The sequence below is a fragment of the Dermochelys coriacea genome, chromosome 7, assembly GCF_009764565.3.
Source record: "Dermochelys coriacea isolate rDerCor1 chromosome 7, rDerCor1.pri.v4, whole genome shotgun sequence".
NCBI classification, from domain to species: domain Eukaryota; kingdom Metazoa; phylum Chordata; order Testudines; family Dermochelyidae; genus Dermochelys; species Dermochelys coriacea.
This window is the reverse complement of record NC_050074.1, coordinates 123883861-123899958: the sequence shown is the minus strand read 5'-3', so window position 1 is coordinate 123899958 and position 16098 is coordinate 123883861. Positions and strand designations below refer to the sequence as shown.

Sequence of the window (16098 nt, the reverse complement as noted above, 5' to 3'; positions counted from 1 at the left end):
AGGCAATTGGCAGCACTTGGGCTGCGACACCAGACCGGTCGATTTCCAGTGCCCCTAGTCAGTTTCACAGCCCGGTTCTCAGGTTTCCAGATCCATCCGGATTGAAGGTCTAGAACCCGGGCGCGGGAGCCCGACACACACAGGGGGCAGCAGCTGCTCTTGAATCTCTTCAGTCACATTTATAAACACCGCCCTCCCGCCCCATTGTGTGTGTCAAAGCCCCAGGGAGGGCGAGGACACCATGCAGTGGGTTGGCAGCCAGCACCATCTAGGGACCACGTGGGGCAGGACGCGCTCCAGATTCCAGCCAGCCATTTACAAATCAAATAGCCCAGCTCCCCCTCAGCACAGAGCAACCAGACAGACGCCCCCGCCGCCTTGCACACCCCACAACCCTGGCACGCCAGCTGCTGCTCCTGGCTACGCCCCCTAGCACTCTGCACTCATCAACAAGGCCATGGGGAAGGCCACAAAAGAGATGCTAGGTTGGGGTTGATAAGGCTCCTGGGCTGGGACTCAGGAGACCTTTGGTCAAGTCCCATTTCTGCCACTGACTTGTCATGTGACCTTGGGTGAGTCACTGACTCATTCTGTGCCTCAGTTTCCCCACCCACAAAATGGGGATGGCCGCTCCCTCCGTCACAACAGGGGCTGTGTGGGTGTGAGTGTAAATCCGGGCCATACAAGGAGCTAGACAGATGAAAAGCCCAAACAGGAAACAACAAGGCCAGAGAAATGAGTTCGAGGAATCCCTGGAGATCACTCAGCGGCCCAGCTGGGCAGGGCCTGTCCCTTTAAGAGCCATTCCCACCTCACCAAGCACTACGGCCACCTGAGGAACACATGGAGTTAAGGAGTGATGATCACACGCCCACAAACCCAGAGCCATGCCCCCTCACTGCCCTCCCCCACCCCTACAGCAGGTGCTGGTTCAGTAGGGAAGCAAAGGATGGAGACAGATGCCAACTGCTGCACAAAGTTCCCCCTCCCTTCCCCCCCAGCTCTGCTGGTGCCCCTCAATCCCGACCCACAGCTCCCCACTGCCTTTGTGCCTCCAGCTGCACCCGCTTGTCCTCCCCCCCCCGGACCTGCTCTCTGCTGTAAGCCCCACCACTGACCGGCCATGCAATAGAAGAATGGTCTCAACCATGCCCCACGAGGGAGGCCGCGATGCAGCCTGGTAGAGCTAGGGAGCACCCCAGCCCTACCAGCAGATCCAGGGTTGCTGCTCCTTGGGGCCCTGCCCACAAGAGTCACTGTACAGGCACGACCCAGCCATCCCAGGCGGGGAGGGGCTGATGGTCTGAGCACATGGGTAAGGACCCTCCCACACTCTGTGCCTCAGTTTCCCCATCTGTAAAAGGGGCTGCCAGGCCCAGGGCTGGGAGGCTGAATGCCAGCTCCCCCCTTGGCCAGGGCTGGTTGGTGCCTATGCTAGGCTCTGCACTCTTCCCCCGGGAGACAATCCCCCAGGCTCACAACTCCCACAAAGCGGCCTGCATCTCCCTTGGCTCAGCCCCATGCCCCCCTCTCCATCTCACCCCAGCCCAGCGTGCTTTGCTGCCAGCTGTGTTTGTCTGGCAGTTGGAGGCTCCTGTACTAGCTCAGAGCCAGCAGCTCCCCTGCACCCCCAGCCTGGCCAGGGTCCCCAACAGCAAGCGAGGGGGATGGGTGAGACCTCCCCTCCCCCACCCATCCCATCTCCCTCCAGGGGAGGGGAGGCATCTGCTGAAGCTATCAAGGTAGAAGCCCATCGGCCTGGAACAGACTCAGTGACGCTGACACCACGGAGCATCTGGGCCTGTTCCCATTTCACGGGCCGTGGAGCACAGCCAGAGACGCCTGCCAAGAGACAACCCCCAACTGCCCCGGCAGGCGTGGGAGCCTGCATCACCTCTCACCCCCAGTTCTGCCCGTATCCCTCACTCCCGACCCACAGCCCCCTGCTAGCCCAGCCCTGGGCTCCCACCCCCAGCTCTGCCCGTGCCCCTCACTCCCGACCCACAGCCCCCTGCTAGCCCAGCCCTGGGCTCCCCTCCAGTGCCCCTCAATCTGGACCCTCAGCCCCCTGGGCCTCTCTTGTGCAGAGGTGCCCATGGTGCCTGCCAGGTGGTAGCTGGGAAGGGCACAGTTGGCAGGTGAGTTACTAGCAGAGACCCACCAAGCTCACTGCACTTGTGAGCTCGCTGGGGTCCGGGGCCAGGCCTGCTGAGGGGCTGAGTGCAGAGCCGCTCGCTGGATTCCCTGCCCTGTGGGCTAGGCTGGCCAAGACACGGGAGCCAAGGCCGGGATCCGGCCCAGAGCTTCCCAAGCCAGGCTCTGAACCGTGCAGACGCCCCAGCCCCCCGCAGGAGCACATGGGCTGGTGGGAGGCTGCATCCAGCCGCAGAGCAGCCCATTCCTCCCCCCTCCTGCCCCCCCCCGCCAGCCCACTTGTCCCTCCCCTGCGCGGCCTATTTCCCTAGGCTGGGAGGACAAAGCCCAGCGCGTTCCAGGCTCGGCTGCTGCTCCTCTGCACGAGGAGTCCCCCGGGGGTCCACGTGGGGGGCAGCCATGCCGAGGGGGGGGGGTTAGTCAGGCCATGCTCCTCAAGAACCTCTCCCCCAGCGTCCCTTGTCCTACTGGGAGATCAAGACCCGGGAAGAAAGTTACAAGGGTGCTGAGCACATGTGGGGTGGGGGGCCTCCCCAATGAGCAGAGCCGGTCCCCTGGGTCCCCAATACATCTGACCCCCAACCATTGCCCTTCTGCACCAAGGGAACCCTACAGAGCTGCCCCTGCCCCCCGCACTGCAGGGCAGGTAGACAGCCAAGCCCAGTCAGCTTCTCAGGGGATGGCCCAGGAGCCATGCCCCCAACAAGCCAGACCTACGGATGCCGAGTTCACCTCACACAACCAGGCCGCCACCACTGACCCCCTGACAACAGTAACGGGAGCTGGGGGGACGGGCACATCCCCACCCCCCAAACTCAGCCTCCCCCGTGCTACCCCCTTGCCATGGCTCCTCCCATCCTCCGGGGGGGTCCCTCCGCCACCCCCCAGCAAAGCCCCCTTTGCTCAGGCCCTGCCCATCACTGGAGTCGGCCCCCAGCCCAGCCTGATCCCCACACCTGGAGCCTCGTTTGGGTCTCCCCCAGCTCCCAGTCCCCTGCTCCACTTGGAGCTGCCCGGCCCAGCGAGTAGCCCTCGGTGCCAAGGGGCCCAGAGCGGGACCAGGCTACGCAGGCCAGGCGCAGACAGCGAGAGACTAGACTGGCAGAGCTATGGGCCCGTCCCTCTGGGGCCAGTGGGTAACCCCGTCAAATCCACCCCACCAGCCAGGTGCCGGGACCAGCGCCCTCCCCCTGTGGCCGTGGGGCGGTCCGCGGCCGGCCAGCGTTCCCAGCAGGCCCTGGGGGGACACTGAGGAGCCTCTGGCAGGCAGCCCCCACTTGCCGCTCGGTGCCGGCAGCTTTCCCAGGCCTGGCACGTGGCGTGAGGCCAGGCTGCGTCAGGACAACAAGGCGGGCGGCTCCAGGGGGCTGCACCGTGCCAGGGAAGCCAACGTGCCATGCAGCGATGCAGGGGGAGATGCTCCAGCCCCACTGGGAGCCCCGCAGAGTGTGGCTGGCCACAGCCCCCAGGACAGAGACAGGCACACAGGCCTGCCCCTGGGCCAGGCTCCCCACGGCCACCTGGCACCAACTCCACGGATAAACTGCATCCAACAGCAAGGTGCCATCCTGGGCAACCCGGTGCCCCCCACCACATTGCGACCAGCCTGGCACCTTCAGCCCCTGCACCCCCCACCACATACAGACCAGCCTCGCATCTCCAGCCCCTGAGCCTCATATCCCCCCCAACCATGCACCAACCAGCCTGGCACCTCCAGCCCTTGCAACCCCCACTGCACATGGACCAGCCTGGCACCTCCAACCCCCTGTGCCCCCTACTGCACACAGACCAGCCTGGCACCTCCAGCCCCCTGTGCCCCCCACTGCACACGGACCAGCCTGGCACCTCCAGCCCCCTGTGCCCCCCACTGCACACGGACCAGCCTGGCACCTCCAGCCCCTGCGCCCCCCACTGCACACGGACCAGCCTGGCACCTCCAGCCCCTGCGCCCCCCACTGCACACGGACCAGCCTAGCACCTCCAGCCCCTGCGCCCCCCACTGCACACGGACCAGCCTGGCACCTCCAGCCCCCTGCGCCCCCCACTGCACACGGACCAGCCTGGCACCTCCAGCCCCTGCGCCCCCCACTGCACACGGACCAGCCTGGCACCTCCAGCCCCTGCGCCCCCCACTGCACACGGACCAGCCTGGCACCTCCAGCCCCTGCGCCCCCCACTGCACACGGACCAGCCTGGCACCTCCAGCCCCTGCGCCCCCCACTGCACACGGACCAGCCTGGCACCTCCAGCCCCTGCGCCCCCCACTGCACACGGACCAGCCTGGCACCTCCAGCCCCCTGTGCCCCCCACTGCACACGGACCAGCCTGGCACCTCCAGCCCCCTGTGCCCCATATCCCCCCCATGCACCAACCAGCCTGGCACCTCCAGCCGCCTCGCCCCCGACAGGCCAGCCTGGCGGCTCATGGTCTCAAGAGGCATCCCAGCCCCAGCCCAGCATTAAGGCGGGATTCCCGCAGCCCCGCAAGAGGCCCCACGCGGGGGGAGGAGGAGAAGGAGGGGGGCAGAGGACGCAGGGGGGGGCAGGAGAAGGGGGAAGAGGAGGAAGGGGGCTGGGTGGAGGAGGAGGGGGCAGGAGAAGGGGGCTGGGGGAGGAAGAGGGGGGCAGAGGACGCGGGGGGGGCAGGAGAAGGGGGAAGAGGAGGAAGGGGGCTGGGGGGAGGAGGAGGGGGCAGGAGAAGGGGGCTGGGGGGAGGAAGGGGGGGCAGAGGAGGAAGGGGGCTGGGTGGAGGAGGAGGGGGCAGGAGGAGGGGGCTGGGAGGAGGAAGAGGGGGGGCAGAGGACGCGGGGGGGGCAGGAGAAGGGGGAAGAGGAGGAAGGGGGCTGGGTGGAGGAGGAGGGGGCAGGAGAAGGGGGCTGGGGGGAGGAAGAGGGGGGCAGAGGACGCGGGGGGGGCAGGAGAAGGGGGAAGAGGAGGAAGGGGGCTGGGGGGAGGAGGAGGGGGCAGGAGAAGGGGGCTGGGGGGAGGAAGGGGGGCAGAGGAGGAAGGGGGCTGGGTGGAGGAGGAGGGGGCTGGGAGGAGGAAGAGGGGGGGCAGAGGACGCGGGGGGGCAGGAGAAGGGGGAAGAGGAGGAAGGGGGCTGGGTGGAGGAGGAGGGGGCAGGAGAAGGGGGCTGGGGGGAGGAAGAGGGGGGCAGAGGACGCGGGGGGGGGCAGGAGAAGGGGAAGAGGAGGAGGGGGGGCAGAGGACGCGGGGGGGGGGCAGGGCCTGGCTCCCGGTCCCTTGGCGCTCAGGCCGCCCCAGCGGGATCGGGGCCGGGATCGGTCCCCCCGCACCCACCTTCGCCGGCCGCCTCCATGTCGCGCTACCGGGCGGCCCCGCAGCCCCGCCCGCTCGGCTCGGCCCGGCCCGGCCGCCGGCTGGAATCGGCCCCGCTCGGTCCCGCCCCCCGCCCGGTCTGGCCCCGCCCCCGGCCCCGCTCGGGCCCCGCCCCCTGCCCGTACCGGCCCCGCCCCCAGCCCTGCTCGGCCCCGCCCGCTGCACCTGACACATTTTGCCATGCCCCCCACTGCCCCATGAACTCCAGCACGGTACCCCCACAGTCCCGCACCCTCCGCTGCACACCCCCCCTCGCTGTCCCCGGCTCTCCCTGTCCTCCCCCTCACAACCCTGGATGGGTTTCTCCTCCCAACACCCCCTGGGAGGCAAGGCAGGGCTGTTGTCCCCATGGCACAGATAGGGAAACTGAGGCACAGAGAGGCTAAGCGACTTGCCCAAGGACACACATGAAGCAGCCCACACACTTGGAACTCCACTGGGAGCCTCCCTAGCCCCCGCCCACTACCATGCCCTTTGGCTGAGAACGACCACACTCATGTCACCCCATGGGGCAACACCAAGGGCTGCCCTGCATTAGAGGGGAAACCCCAGTGCATGTCACAGAGCACCCCCCAGAAAGCAGGCTTCTAGAGCACACAGCATGGGTTTGGGGGGGGTCACTGCAACCCCAGGAACACTCAGCGCCAGGCTAGATGGGCGCTGCCAGGCACCTTGAGCAGGGAGCATGGCACACATGGGCCAAGCCTGCACTCCTCGGGGAGGAGAGGCAGTGTGGCCTACCGGTTAGAGCTATGGGATGGGATGTCAGGACTCCTGGATTTTATTTGTGCCTTTCACAGGACCCACCTAGAGCTGGATTTTCCAGGGTGCTGTGCACCTCCCATGCCAGCTGGAATCAGTGGGAGCTACAGGTGCCAGCCAGGCACCCAGAATCAGAGGCACTGTTGAAAATGTTGGCTCTTTGTGCTTCTTGTCCTTGTCTGTGCACTAGGGGCAAACGGCCCAGCACAACTTGGGAAGCGCAGTCTGAGCCGGGAGCCTCATGGCAAGCTGAGGTCGGGCGGGGCAGTTGCTAGAACCTCATTCCTCAGGAGATCTGAATATTTCCATGGCTGATCGTGGGCTGCTGGGTGGGAAGTCTGAGGAAAATCCCTGTACAGGTTTGTGAGTTACTAGAGATTGTGCACCGCTTGGATGTAAGGAAGAGCACAAACTGTCTTTTTGGTCTATGTCCGTACAGCCCCTAGCACAATGGGACCTCATGCGAGCACCTATGCGCTGTGACAATACACACAATATGTGACAGTGACAATCAAGAGAGATGATTAGACAATGGCTGAGCGGTTTAAGACTGACTTTTCTCCCCAGGAGCTCAAAACCAACTGGGAACCCCCCCCCAGGCTGGATGTGTGAACAACCCAGCTACCACTATGCTAAAAACCGCTAGGGAAGAGACTGAGTTTTGCTGTTGAAAATGAAAACATCACAAGATGAAGAAGGAAGCCAGGCTAAACAGCGACATCAGCTTCCTGAGCAAATGCAAGAAACAAAACAACATGCTCAGAGGACTCGCCAATTACCACCCTCTGATCACTACACGCCACTCCAGATACGGCGAACAGCTCTGCAGACAGACTTCAGAGACGCTGGGGAACCATCTACAGCACCCCTCGTGCTCCAGAAGGGACCATCTCAAAGTAGAGATCATCCCTTGCTCCCACCCAATGGAAGAGAAAAAAGCCAGACACCTACCTGGAGATCATGCAGGACACTCAAAACAATGACAGCCACCCAACACAAAAACAAGGTGTGTAACTGACTCCAACAACCCCCCACCCAACCTCCAGGAGAAACCAAAGCATCAGGACCCACCCAATGGCCACCACACGAAACCTCAACGTCGTCAACCTAGCAAGACAGCCCCTGCCTGGAACTATCTGCACTCTTCAAGGGCCTGAACCAACCTGATACCATCCTAACCTGCGGAGAACCAGAATAATTCTTCACCAACTCCGCCCCCAAGAATTCTTTCACCTCCCAGCCCACAGTCATCAGCTGACTGGACACCCTCAGCGGGCAAAACCACACACTGGATTGTTACCTCAATTGAAAAAAATCCGTAACAAACATCACAGCCCCGACTAGGGCCTGGGCTATGTTACAAAGTTAGATCGACATCAGCTGCCTTGCCTGGATCTGGTTACCAATGTCAACCCTCAAAGTTCTCCAGCAGCTTCCCACAATGCCCGACACGGACCGCTCTGATCACAGTTGGGAACTCCACTGCTCGGGGTCACTGAGACTGGAAGCGCCCCCTCCCCCTCCCTCCTTTAAAACCCCACACATTTTTGAAGCCTTTTCCTGATTGCCAAGCGTGGTGTGCTCACCTAGCAGCTCTCCACTGCATGCAATTGCCCAGCTGGCCGGGCCGGCTCCACGCTCCTGTCACGCTCTGGCACGGAGCAGACAGGAGATATGGGATCTCCTGGGCCTCGGGGGAGAAGAGGCTGTGCAAGCCCAGCTACAGACCAGAAGTCGAAACGTGGACACCTATGAGCAGATTGCATGGGGGACGCTGGAGAACGGGTATCACAGGAACCAGTGATAGAGCTACGTGAAAGCCTAGGAACTGCGGCAGGCAGATCAGAAGGCCAGGGAGGCCAATACTTGATCCACAGACCTGCTGCTTTTACAAAGAGCTGCGTGCCATATATGGTGGAGACCCCATCCCATCCCGCATTGCGCCGGGGATACCGCCAAGAAGCATGAGTCACAGACCCCTGGCATGAACAGCAAGGTCGAAGCCCAAGGGATCCAGCTATGCCATGAGCCAGGACCTCTGAGACTCCATCACAATCCAGTCAGTCCTGGCAGTTGAGCAGGGGCGAGCCCGATAAGAGGAAGGAACCTTGGGTAAGTGTGTAAATGTATTTCCCATCACATTAATTTAGTTGCACTAGAAAAGGCAGTGGTACAACAAAAAGAGGTAGAGATATCTGCTTTTGTTCCCATACACAGTTAAGGCGGGGGGAATGTGGAGCAGTTTGTTTATCTACACAGAGAAGTCCCTTGAATCCTCCTGAGAGATCTCGATAAAACTTTCAGGGAGGTTCTCTGCAATCCTCTCCCAAAGGTTTCTAGAGGTGGCAGCTTTATTCCTTCCTCCACGGTAGAACACTTTCCCATGCCAACCGGTGATCACTTCAGCAGGCACCATTGCAGTAAACAAGTTAATGGCATATGGTCCTGAGTAACTTCAGGTCACCAGCAGCAGCGGTGCTCTCTGTGCCTTCGTTCCCCTTGAGTGAGATATCAGCTAAAATCACCATCGCCGGGAAAACAGGGCTGGTATCCAGTGCCATTGCCCGACACTCTTCATGTCTTGCAACCAAGCAATTCCCTCCTTGTTCTCCTCGCCTCTGGTGGACCATACTCACCATGGCCAGTACCGCAAGTGGTGCCATGCACAAGCCCTCCGAAGCAGAAACGTCAATAAGCAGGTCTTGTTTAAATCTTTAGGGGGGCAAGGGAAAGCAGTTCTAAACCCTAACTTTCGATTTCCCTTGTGACTATAGTGATAATGGTACCTCTGGGTGTTTTATCTATAGCTGTTGCGGTTGCAGCCTTGAGTGGTTCCCTCTCCACACCCATGGAACACCTGAGTAAGATGAGGAGGAGAAAAAAAGAGGACTTGAGATGACACGTTAAGTGAGATCCTACAAGCCAGTGCCGCCAAGGGGAAGGAGGGTGAATATTGCAGACAGCCTGGGGAAGGAATGAGTGGGCAGAAGAAAGACCCAGGAGTCCCAGCAAGACAAGCAGAGGGAAATGCACCAGGACACAAGAGGGCTTCTCCGCCAGCAAATACAGATGCTGCAGATTCTTGGGACTTCCATATTCAACAATCCTGGGCTCGACTTCCATTGCAGTCCCTATGCCTCTCCCCTCAGCATTTCATACGGCCTCAGGGTTCTCACGCATACCCCTACCATCCCACACCAGAAGAAAGCATGGACAGCCACAGCTTCACATACAGCAACTGTGGCTGTCACAGGTCAGTGTAAGTATAGGCTAAATGGATGTAAATGTTCTTTCCCCTTGTTAACTTCGCTTGTAAATTGCCAAGATTTTTCTTTGCGCTGGTTTTGTTACCCAAAAGTCTATTGTTTGGAAAATAATTCATCTTTATTCGTTCCCAACATATGCTGCAAAGAGCAATGAAAGCACCCACTTCAGTACTTGTTACTGTAGAGCGTGACAACTCATCATAAATGTACAGCAAGTACAACAAAATTATTAGGTGCATCGACAGTGCTATATTCACACATGTACACCAAGCACCACACAATTCTTAACAGGCCCAAAACAGCAGCGCCAGGTAGAGGTAGAGCAGTAATGCATACATCACAATGCATTACTGTGGCTCACTGTTAAAGTGCTCTTGCAAAGCCACTCCACCTCTGCCCTACTCCCCAGTGGCAAGTTTTCCCCCTTTGCTTCACAGAGATTATGTGGATCACAGCAAGCAGCTATAACCATTGGGATTTTTCTTCCCCTACTGAGATCCAGTCTTGTGAGAATCCAACGCCAGCGTCCCTTCGATCTACCAAAAGCACATTCAGCAGTCATTCCGCACCTGCTGAGCTGGTAGCTGTTGAGGTAGCCAGTATGCGGTTCCATGAGCCGGGGAGAAAGGGGTTGTCTGGGTCCCCCAGGACCATTATTGGCATTTCAACATTGCCAATGGTATTCCGCTAGTTGGGAAGGAAGGCCCCCGTAGCATTCTGAACAGTCCTGCATTCTTAAAGAGGCGAGCGTCATGCACCTTTCCTGACCAGCCAATGTTCATGTCAGTGAAGCATCCCTGGTGATCCCCCAGCACTTGCACAACCATGGAAAAAGTAGCCCTTTCTGTCAACGTACTCTGTGCAAGGTGGGCTGGCGCTAAAAGAGGCATGGGAATGCCATCTAATGCTCCACACCAGTTCAGGAATCCCATTGCGGCAAATCCATCCACTATGTCCGACACATTGCTGAGACTCTCAGTCTGGCATAGCAGGAGGTGATTAATGGCCCCATGTGCTTGCATGACAAGACACCCCACAGTGGATTTTCCAACTCCAAAAGGATACCACTGACCAGTAGCAATCCAACGCTGCAAGTTTCCACAGTACGAGTGCCCCTGGCTTCTCCACTGTCAGTACAGCTCTCATTCCGGTGTCCCTGTGCTGGAAGGCTGAAGAGAGCTTGGGACACAGATCCAGGAACGTGGCCTCCCACATCAAACAGTTCTGCAGCCACCGTTTATCATTCCAAGCCTACATTATGATGCAATCCCAGTCAGTGCTCGTTTCTCAGGCCCAGAAGCGACGGTCCACTATGTGCCGCTGATCTGTGAATGCCATCAACAACCTTGAATTGGTTCTCGGTCTGTCCCCCAGCAATCTGTCCTCCAAGCAATTATCGTGTTCCTCGCTGATTTGGTTCTTCTTGCGGCTCTGCAAATACCAAAAGATGGTGCGTCTTGTGCTTGCAATGCCCATGACAATAATGCAGAACTGTGCAGGTTCCAGCTTCTGTCAGAGATGGCGGATAGCGAGACGGGCCGCGCGGGTTCATGGGATTTTTTTTTAAGGTGCAAAAATTATAGGATGTAGAAAATTGCATGCTGGGAAGTTGTCACCTTGCTCCCAGTCACCCCTGTGCAATTGCTTTCTGCCCCATTATGCATTGTCAAAACTTCCCAAGAGACAGTGAGCTGGAGGATGGCACATTGCATACGGGGCTACCTACCCATGGTGCTCCCCCAGCGCCGGTGCAAGGAGCCAAGGATGCATAGGCACAAGTGATAGACTAACTGTGGCAGCTCCGTGCTGACGTAACTTGCGTTGGCAAAAGCGTGTAGTGTAGACATGGCGTTTCGCTCTGCTGCCAAGAGGACAGCTATCTTGTCCTGAAATCCAACTACCAGCTAGTGATCAAACCAGCGGGCAAAGGGGGCGCTATTGCAGTCCTTAATTACAATGACTACAGCATCAGTGCTGCAAACATCTGCAATGGCACTTGTATATTTGGTAGCTGAATATTGTGCACTGGTATGGAGCAGATGCAGCCACACACGACGTGTGGACACCCAGCTGAATTTAGGGATGCGGCACATTCCGGGAACCCTTCCGTCAACTCCAACAGCTGTTCTGTCAAACTGCTCCCCCGCCGGCAGGCCAAACTGCTGCGATGCTCCACGAAGCTCAGCAAATCCAGGAAAACAGATGTTTCCTATCCACCAAGACCTCAACAACCCTCATCTCCCCCCAGCATCTTAAGTCCCGCAAGCCTTTCTGGGAACTTTCGTTTAGCCTCATGCAATCAGGTGACAATCAGAAGGAGGCTTGCAAAGAATATTGGGCTAAACAAGACTTTAAAAATAAGCACTTTGTGCCAGATCCCACACAGGAGGTTCCTGGGTTTGACCTTCCACAGTCATCTTGGTCAACTCTGAATCATATCCGAACCAACCATAGTAGATGCAGGCATCTAATGCACAAATGGAAAATCAAGAACTCCCCAGCGTGCAAGTGTGCTTCCCCACAACAGACCAATTTATAAATATGAAGGAGGCATCACTACAATAAATTCTGCCACTCCTGCTGTAGCCACCTGGCTCGATCAGCTTCAGGTGAAATTGTAATTGCTGCTCTACCCCAGCCATATGGAAGAAGAAGAAGATAACAATGTCAATGAGGCCAACAGACAACACCACCCACTGTGAAGAACTCAAAGACCCCACACCACAGTTCACCCAGGAGTTTAACGATACCATCAAACCTTCCCCAAACAACTCCAAGAAACACTTTACAAGCCCATCCCCCACGAGCCCTCATCAGGGATCTTCTACGTGCTTCCCAAGATACACAAACAAGGTAACCCAGCAGACCCATCGTATCTGGTTGCAGCACTAGGACTGAAGACGTATCGGGACTCACAGAAACCAGCCTCAAACCACTCACTGCACAAAGAGCCAGCTTCCTCCAGGACAGCTGACTTCCTCCAGAAACTTTGCACCATTAACAACTGCCCTCAGAACCACATCCTCACCACCATGGGTGTCACCTCTCTATACACCAACATCCCTCACCATGACGGCATCGCTGCCTGCCTCAAGTATCTAAAAGATAACACACAACGCTCAGAAATCCACCCAAAACTCATTGCCAAACCCATCCATTTCATCCTCAGCCACAGCAGCTTCACATTCAACAACAAACATGTTGTCCAAATCACGGGAACAGCCACGGGTACAAGGAGGGCTCCACAATGTGCTGACCTCTCCATGGCCACCTTGAGGAAGAATTTCTGGACAGATGCACCACAAAACCAATGATACACCTGAGAAACATCAACGATATTTTCATCCTCTGGACAGACCTAAACTCCCTCATAGATTTCCACCACCACTTCAACCACCACCATCCATTAAACTCTCTCGAGAATACTCCCACGCCAGCATCAACTTCCATCACAATCTGCTTCAGCAATGGAACCCTACAGACAACTATATACAAGAAGCCCACAGATCAGCACACCTCCCTTCACAGATCCAGTCACCACCCCAAACACACCGAGACATTGGTTATCTACAGCCAGGTGCTCAGACACCACAGAACATGCTCCGAGGAGGAAGTCCTGGATACACACCTTAACACATGTAATCCGCCTTCACCAAACAAGGACACTCTACTGGAGAAGTAGATTGTGTCATGGAATGGGCCACCCAAATACCCCAGGAAAACCTTCAATACATAAAAAAACCCAAAACCCACTGACCCCACATCTCTAAAGTTGTCACCTACCACCCCACACTGGAACCCAGACAGGTATTATTAAACATTTACAATCCATATTTGATGGGGGCCCCATCCTGAAAGAAATCTTTCCTGAACGCCCTCTTCTGGCCTTCAAACAGTCCCCCAGTCTCACCATTAGAAGCAAGCTCCCTACAGACCAGGATCAGCAACTCAAAGCAGCACCAGACCCTGCCAGAACAACATATGCAAAATCTGTAGACATATCGCCAATGCTATAATGATCAACCTTCCCACCCCACCACAACACACTTTTCAAGATCCATGGGGCCCACACGCCTATCACAACAGGTGGTTTATCTCATCCAGTGCATCAAATACCCCAATACCAAGTATGTGGGTAAAACCAATGACAATACCCTTGAATGAGCTCACACAGGAAAATGATCAAACACAAAACCACCCTATCACTGATGGGCGAACACTTTTCACAAAGGGATCACTCCCTAGCTGACCTCTCGCTCCTCGTCCTCAAAGGAAATCTGTACAACACCTTCAAAAGATGAGCCTGGGAGCTTAAATTCCTAACTCTGCTAGACCCCCAGCACCACGCACTTGACAAACTCGTTGCAGGATCGGGGCCTTACCGATCAGAAAGCCCCTTTTCAGAGTGCACAGCGGGCATCTGCCCTTTGAGACATCACCACCAGGTGGTTCAGGCCCCGAGCTGGGAACAGCCTCAGCCAAGGGCTCCTACTAGATCAATCGGCAGGGGGAAGGGTCCATTTCTCTTTGAAGGCCAACAGCAAAATCCTCCAAAAGATGTGAGTCCCACAGCGAGGATCCCCCTCCCCCCGGCCCACATCTGTTGCTGGTGCCCCTGTGAACTCAGCTTGGCAGTAGAAGAAACCAAACCAAACAATAGCTGCGCACTGACATACGTACAGCCACTGACGGCCTGCACCCCCTCATGGGTGGGAGGGCTCCAGGGCTCCCATGCCGGCTGGCCCCCTCCACAGGGCTCTCTCTAGCCACCAAAGCAATTCACCTCACAAAGCCGGGGTAACTCCAGGGCAGCGGTGCCTGCAGAGCCAGGAAAGCAAAGGGGGCGTCATGGGCACAGTTCAGAGTCACACCCGCTCGAGCATGCTGCACACGGAGACGTTTCCATGCGCTGGCTGGGGGGAAGCCCTCGCCCTTTGTGTCTGGACTATGTGCCAAGCTTGGTGCCAAAGGGGCGAGCTGTCTTTGGGTCAGGGGCAATATCTTTTATTGGACTAACAGCTGGGGGTGGAGGGGACACACTTTCGAGCTCCACAGAGCCGGTCTTCAGGTCTGGGGAAGGTCACCAGAGAGCTCAGAGCTCCCCCACCCCAGCAGATCTCCTGGGACAGAGGAAACTGACTAGCTGGGAAACTGACCAGAGATGAGGGTTGAACTCTTTAAAGCGTTGGAGAGGGATCTAGACCCAGCCCCACTGAAATCAGCGCAACTGGGGTCTCTCGTCTACCTTCCACATGGATTTAAAGTCAAACCCGGGCAGCTCTGGGGACAAGACCAAACTCTCCTCCTCAGCTTCGAAAATGGCTGAGCGAGGCACAAAAGGCAAAGAGAAAAGTTGTTCTTTCTCCAGTCGCTCTATTTATTCCGGAGAGTCATAACAGCCGAGAGGCGTCTCCCCCGGCATTCCCTGCCCATGCGCTGCAAGACGATCAACAGAGCCAACAGCAGCTCCCAGCGCAGGAGAATCCGAGAAACCAGGCAGCCCCACACCCTCCAAATTCCCCATTCCACTCCTCAACCACTCGCTTCTCTGACGCCCTCCTCAGCAGAGGTGCCTTGCTGCGCGTGAGGCAGATCAGCAGATTTGGACTATTTCAGGCAGGAAGGAGCTGGCTGGGGTGTCTGAGCAATGCCGCCCTCTCCTGGGTGGAATCGGAACTGATCCAGTGTGTCATAGGCCCTGTACAGCTGACACCTCAGGGGGATTCTCCTTTAGCTCGAATGGATCAGCAGGATGCCAGCCTTATCCCTGGCCATGATGCCCAGCACAGGGAGATTATAATTATTATTCCTGTCACCTTTCCCCTGCCTGCCAGAGTCCTACAGCCTGCATGGCAAGGGACCCTTCTGGGACTCAGCAGCTCTCCAGAGCCCGGACCCTGGACAAGAGTCCCAGACCAACGGCCTGGCCAGACCGGCCCCCTTCAGCCGGTAGGTAGCTGTGGCCTGCAGGAGCCCGGGGCTGGGCTAGCAGGGGCTGCACGTTGGGAGTGAGGAGCGCTAGCTCTCTCTTGCTCTCTCGGCTCTCATCAGGTGAGCGTGGACCCCAGCTCCCCCGCCCCCGCCCCAGTGGAGCTCACGGGGGCAGTGACTTGTGCCTCCTACCCCCACGTCCACTGGAGATTCCCCAAGGCCTGGCTGCCCCAACACGGAGCAGAGGGGAGAGGGGAGCGGAGCTGGGTGGGAATTGGCCCTGACAGCATGGCCAGCTCCCACCCAGCCGGCCCCTCCACCCCCTAAGCCCACTCACAGGCAGACCTGGGGACCCTGCTCACCCCCCCAGCCACAGCCCCTTCCCTGAGAGCCGCCAGGCCTGGGCCAGGGAGCCCCGGGTGCAAGAGGGGAGTGGGAGTGTTAATGGGGTGGGACGGCCAATGGGGGAACGAGGGAGCTGGGGCATTGGTGGGGGGATGGGTCAATGGGGGATGACCATGACCAGTGCAGGAGTGAAGGGGGGTGCGTAGGCTGGTGCTGGGGAGGGATTTCGCAGCCCCTCCCCCCGCGATGCCTGTCCTAGGCCCTGAACCCATTCCTAACTGGGCACACGCATCCCCCACCCC

General features: G+C 58.2%; 1 protein-coding gene across 3 annotated transcripts in view; it reads right to left on the bottom strand.

Moving 5' to 3' along the window:
* Positions 1–16098, bottom strand: part of LZTS2 (leucine zipper tumor suppressor 2) — a 45208-nt gene that overhangs the window by 13586 nt on the left and 15524 nt on the right. The window contains exon 1 of one of the 3 annotated variants that reach the window (XM_038410682.2): positions 5454–5568. The exons of the other annotated variants lie outside the window; for them this stretch is intronic. The gene's annotated coding sequence lies outside the window, so the exon portion shown is untranslated. Of the gene's footprint in view, positions 1–5453; positions 5569–16098 lie in introns of those variants that run through there. 3 annotated transcript variants of the gene reach the window in all.